The sequence below is a fragment of the Capsicum annuum genome, chromosome 2, assembly GCF_002878395.1.
Source record: "Capsicum annuum cultivar UCD-10X-F1 chromosome 2, UCD10Xv1.1, whole genome shotgun sequence".
Taxonomy (NCBI): domain Eukaryota; kingdom Viridiplantae; phylum Streptophyta; class Magnoliopsida; order Solanales; family Solanaceae; genus Capsicum; species Capsicum annuum.
This window is the reverse complement of record NC_061112.1, coordinates 132690656-132696835: the sequence shown is the minus strand read 5'-3', so window position 1 is coordinate 132696835 and position 6180 is coordinate 132690656. Positions and strand designations below refer to the sequence as shown.

General features: G+C 34.5%; 1 long non-coding RNA gene across 2 annotated transcripts; it reads left to right on the top strand.

Moving 5' to 3' along the window:
* LOC107859513 lies at positions 1-4740 on the top strand. Of its 2 annotated transcripts, none has more exons than XR_007052396.1 (6): positions 1-545; positions 1463-1639; positions 2207-3205; positions 3995-4092; positions 4170-4421; positions 4501-4740. It is a non-coding gene; the product is annotated as an uncharacterized LOC107859513 (long non-coding RNA). The 2 variants fall into 2 exon arrangements; XR_007052395.1 differs by having other exon boundaries at positions 12-545; positions 4359-4421; positions 4501-4702.
* Positions 4741-6180: the final 1440 nt, after the last annotated feature.

Here is a 6180-nt window from a genome sequence, read left to right as displayed (position 1 = left end):
ATCATAAATTAATAACTGCTATGGCTGAGAGGTGGAGGCCAGAGACTCATACTTTCCATCTACCATTTGGAGAGGTCACCATCACTCTACAGGACGTGGAGGTTTTATTTGGATTGCGCACTGACGGAGATGCAGTTGCATATGGTGATGAAATGGATCGCAATTTAGATTGGCGTACTATGTTGCGAGATTTCACGGGCTTGGAGGTTGTACCGGCGGCCATGAATGGACATGATCGTATTTCTATTGCTACGGTTGTGAATTATCTTCGCCAGCAGCTTCTATTTCATCCCCTTACTGACAAGACTCCCGAGGATAGGGTTCAGAGCATCACTAGACTATACATGTTGTTGCTTATGGGAGGGATTCTTTTTACAAATACATCTGGCGGTCTTTTGAGCTTGCGCTACTTATATTTTCTTAGGGACCTCGACAGGATAGGGGATTATAGCTGGGGCAGTGCAGTTCTAGCATACTTATATTGGTCTCTTTGTCGGCCATCTATGGGCACGAATCAGCTACAAGGATTTGTTCCTCTCGTTCAGGTAACCTTTCTTATTATCTAAATTCACATGTCAGCTTTATCTAGGACTGGTCTATTTTTGACACTGCAAAATATAGACCAAGTTTCATCATCAATCATATTTTTTCCATATATAATTGGAGATATTTATCTATATGCATAATTGGCTTGCCTTGTATGTTTTTCCCAAGTATATATATATATATATACACTCTTGATTTGCATTTTATTGATTTTTTCTATTCGACTAAGTAGATCTAATATGTAGATATGGTAGCTCATTATATCAATGGAATCTGTCGAAAGTAATCTATATTTTTGAAGAGTTTACATTATGTGCACCGATAACGTAAAAGGATATTTGCACAATCAGATCATTTGAAATAAATCTATTACTTTCTCTGTTTCATTTTATGAATATTGTTACTGGTCAAGTTTACCCCAAAATGGAAAAAAATAGAAGTACATTTTATGTTATTTGAGTTCAAGGACTTTTGGAACAATCTTTTACCCCTATGGCCATCATAGCCTTGACCCCTATGAAATAAATATGCTAGCTATTATAAGCTATCTTCAATTTGTTTGATGGCTTAATATATCTAGAGATATTTGAAGTTGGTGAAAAATTCTTGTGGTATAGTTAATAAAAATTAGTTTAGATGTCTAAATAAAAAATTAGATGCCTCCAAATATATTCAATCGATGTATAATAAATGTTTATAAATGTATATGTATTTATTTGATTGTTAGACTTATGCAGTGTAGTCGAGTCTGTGTATCCCCTAGTCCCCTTCCTGTGTGCCTAATATTCAAGAACAAAGAAGAGGGTTCATATGGAGATGGTTATTACTTTTTAGATTTAGACTTTGTTCCAACAATTATTGTATAAATTAAATGGAAACTTTCAAAGTTTGACTAAGAAATGGATGTAACTATTAGATTTGGACTTGGGAGATGATTCGACCATTCATGCCTTAGCCGAATATGGCGATTGCTGAGGACGAGCCTGTGCTACCTTATGGTAGAAAATGGACACGAGGGTTTCGACGAAATTCAGAGGCACATCATGCTCTAGTTCCAATGAGAGATCAACTTGATCACATGACGGAGGAGCAGGTATGTTTTCCTTGTGTTATATTGGATTGTTTGACGTGTGCGGTCTTATTTATATTGAAATGTGCCATTTGGGGCCACTTTGTATATTAAAAGAACTGATATGTTTGTTTTGTATCTTGTTTTGTACACCAGAAACTCTCTCTTATGCAACTTGCAGATTAATATACTCTTCTTTTTTCACAAAAGAATGTTACTTTGCATCATTTCCCAGTATGTATGCAACTATTTTAGTAAACCAAATTAAGCATAATGTTCTTATAAATGTGATATAGCTTGGTATTTCTGTATGTATCAAACTTGTAAATAAGGTCAATTTTCATTCTACTTATTCTTTGTGGTGTCTTAATTTACTTTAATTATATAAAATAATTGTCCTGCTATAATATTTAGTGGATTTTTACTTTGTTAAATATTGTGAATTTTATTTTTTCAATATATAATATGTGGAAATAAAGCTCCAAAGCAGGAGCAGCCTTCAAAAGTGGGCGGAATTTTACTCTTTTTTAGGAGCTGCAGCATTGTGAATAAATATTGACACTTTTGTATTTCATTGTAATTTTATTGTAGTTTGTGTGGACACCTTATGACTATATTCTCGACAATTTACCTCCCTGTTGTAAGGCTGGTAGACGAATATGGCGGACATGATCAGAGATGTTATGTATAGATATTATAAAGTGTCACGCAGCAGATCGAGTGATGCGACAATTTAGTCGTCCGCAGCATGTTCCATTGTTTCCTAGTTGGGATCCATACCATTATAAGCATGATGAAAGAAGTAGAGTCGATCAAAATTTTCTAGCTCTAGTAGATAGTAATGTTGATCATTGGAATAATCAGTTGCATAGGGTTGAAGAGACACATGCAAATGCAGACTTGGCTACATATCGAGAGAGGTTTCAGCATCATGGACATTTGCTATTGTGCAACCCTACTCGCAGAGTTTCCAAGCACGTGGCGATGGCGCCTTCACACTTGGAGATGACCAGAGGGCTCCAACATTTATATCAGGAGTCGTTAAAGTGGAAGTTGGACCCCTCACACCATGGTTGTGGTACATATCTTAGTCAGTTTATTGAGGATATTTTTGACCAGGATGGTCAGGTCCTTGACGGGCCTGTTTTTCCCGACGTTGAGTTTGTACAGCCACCTACGGATCCTGGACGAGGGGGACGTGGATGTAGACGTGGACATGGATGTAGACGTGGACGTGGAGGTGATCCCCCTGTGCGGAGGGGTGGACGAGGATGAGGTCGTATTCCCTTTCCATTACTTCCTCCTGTTGAGCCAGAGCCTGAGATACATAAGGCGGTAGATACAAAGCCCCACCCAGTAGTACATGTTGAGCATATTTCAGATATAAATACAACTCAGATATCATCATTTGATCCATCGCCGTCTACTCCAGCTTGTTCATCCATGCCACAGCCGCAGCACTTCTCTAAATATATTGCACCATCTTGGGTTGATGAAGAGGTTTGCGAATCATATGATGACATGCATTATCGAGATGTGGCTACGCCTTTACGTTTGAGTTTTGGTTCGATAGAATTTTGAGATATGTCGGTAAGTATTAACAATAACTTATTTAACTTTTTTCTCTACAAGCTTTTATCCTTATAGTACAGTTTACTGCTCGATTCAATGTCGAGATTGTGAAGAATTTTCTATACACTCTCATTAGGTCCGGCAGTTAAAGTGATTGGATGATAATAGAATTGGAGAATATTTACGGTGTCTGAAATTTGATTATGCTCAGAAAAGATTTTTGCAGAAAGGACCGTATTAGTTGTGTAATCTTTTGAGGGGATGTGTGCGCGCGCACGAGTGTCTTCATGTGATATTGCGCAGATGATATAGATGTCTTTGTTAAATGGGTAGACTTCATGTGATATTGAGCAAATGATATAGATGCCTTTGTTAAATGGGTAGACTAAGGAGTCGTTTGATATTTAGAATTAAGGTAGACAGATGAACAGTTTGAAGTTTGAACCCTTTTGATCAAGCAAGATGCACAACCAAAGTGACAAATAAACTTCTTAATATGCTTTGTCTTGGCTTGGAGCACGCTCCTGTTAAGGCACTAAATCCCATATGATTATCTTTGTAAACAAAAGATCTTGTCATTTCATGATAGAATGGCCTATTGCTAAATGTTTCAACTTATTTCCTGATTGTTTCAAGGAAACATGTAGTTAGGGAACAAATTGTTATTCTACGGTTTGGATGGTATGCCTAAATGATGTGTTAATGGAAATTTCAGTTGCACTTCTTTATACGATTTGTTTACTTTTCACCTGTTAGATAAACTGTCTTGAAGTTCTTTCTAAGCCAGTAATATATTTGGGTTATCAGTCTCAGGATCTATTAGGCACATCTTTGTCAGTACCAATTGGGGCCCTGAGGCAGCTGCGCACTCTCAGCCAAATGAGGCTGATGATATGGAAGAACAGGTAAATATTAACTAAATACAGTTATAAATTTACAGAAATGTTTATTAAATGTAGCTATTAATTTTATTATTCATTAGATACTCCATTTTAGTCTTCGTTCCATGTCCGACTACATATCTGAGTTAACGGCGCCTTGTACTTCTCAATCGGTCATTGATCTTTCCGTTGACATACAGGTCAATAATTACAACACTAAATTTAAAATTACTTATTATATTTATAATCAATTAATAGTTGTTCATCATGTATTTTTTTTGGTTCTTGAGGTAGCACATTCTGTTATACCGGATGCATCTCATGCACCAAATGACGTTACGAAGGAGACACAGGTTATCATTACATCATGTCATAATTATTTATTATGAACTTAATTTATATTACATACTTATGTGTAAGTATTTTTTACAGGATCCGTTATGTAAGAACAATCATAAAAAAAAAAGCATTGTGCTGATCCGGTAGCTGTTATTACGAGAAAGCATCACAACGACGGGGATGATGATGCTCGTGGAGGACTAAGACTATACACGTCGATATGATTTAGGGTTTGTGGCACATAGTAATGTTACACATTTAATATAATAAAATACTTCTTTGTAAATATATTTTGTGAATGTATTAATCTTTTAAATTTTATTTTGCAAAAAAGAACGATTTGAAATCACGTGTCGTAAACTAATTTTGTATGAGTTTTACATTTATTTTTATTGTTACATAACTCACTTAAAATGTGAGTTTTACAAAAAAAGGAAGGATTGCAATTTGAGTTTTATATCTTTATTTTTTTGTGTGTTTTAATTTTTTTTTATCAATTTGATAATTCAACTTTATACTATATCTGCAACTACAATTATTTTTTTGTAATTGTATAACTCACTTAAAATATGAGTTTTACAAAAAAAGGACAAGTCATTGTTTTTACAAGTTTTATATTTTTTTTGATTGATTGACAACTCAACTTTGTACAATATCTGCATCTACAATTACTTTTTGAAACGTGAGTTTTACCAAAAAAAAAAAAAAAAAAGAGGACAACTCATTTTTTTGTGAGTTTTATATCTTTTTGACCGATTGGACAATTCAACTTTGTACTATGTCTGCAACTATAATTATTTTTTTGTAATTGCATAACTCACTTAAATGTGAGTTTTACCAAAAAAAAAAAAGAGGACAACTCACTTTTTTGTGTGTTTTATATCTTTATGACCGATTTAACAATTCAACTTTGTACTATATCTGCATCTACAGTTACTTTTTCTAATTGCATGACTCACTTAAAATGTGAGTTTTACAAGTTTTTTTTTTTTCACTTGCTGACATTTTTAACTTTTTCATTTTGAATATGAAGATAGGTCTTAAAAAATATTTACCACAAACATTAAATTTTGGAGTGCCTTATTGTTGTATAAATCAAACTAAAATATTTCATCTCCCATAAACTACTTGTGTCATTTATTGATATGAAACTACATGATACAATAACATGTAAAATAAATTATAATAAAAACTGCGATTGTCATCATCCCCTTGAAGTACTAGCACCACCAAAGATATTTTCTGCTCCATGTGCATTAGCATTACGTTCTCTCGAAGGACAATTGTGCTTATCATGTCCTGTTTGTTTGCAAGTAGAACATTTACAAGAAAGACTACTTTGTGAAACATCCATTTCATTGAGAATACGTGTGGTTGATTTGACCTTTATTTTGCGTAAAAAAGATTTATTTGCAATTATGGAGAACGGACTTTCTGGCCAATAGTCCTCGTCACCAAGTGGATTCAACTGTTTCGAGTAAGCCCGCTTGTAGCACAACATAAAAAATTCTGATGCAATATAATCCCACGCAGGATTGGCAACAAATTCAAACACCCTAATTGCATGAGAACATGAAAATTGATTTGATTGTCATTTACCACACGTACATGTTCTTTGCGTTTCATTAACAATTTGCTTATTACCAACCTTTCCATGATGCGAGTTGAATGTCCTGATTTCAAATATGTTATCCACCATAAAATAATTTTAGATACTGTGCATCGACGCCTTTTTTCTATAATCCTCAAACTTTTTGAACGGATTTGACATCC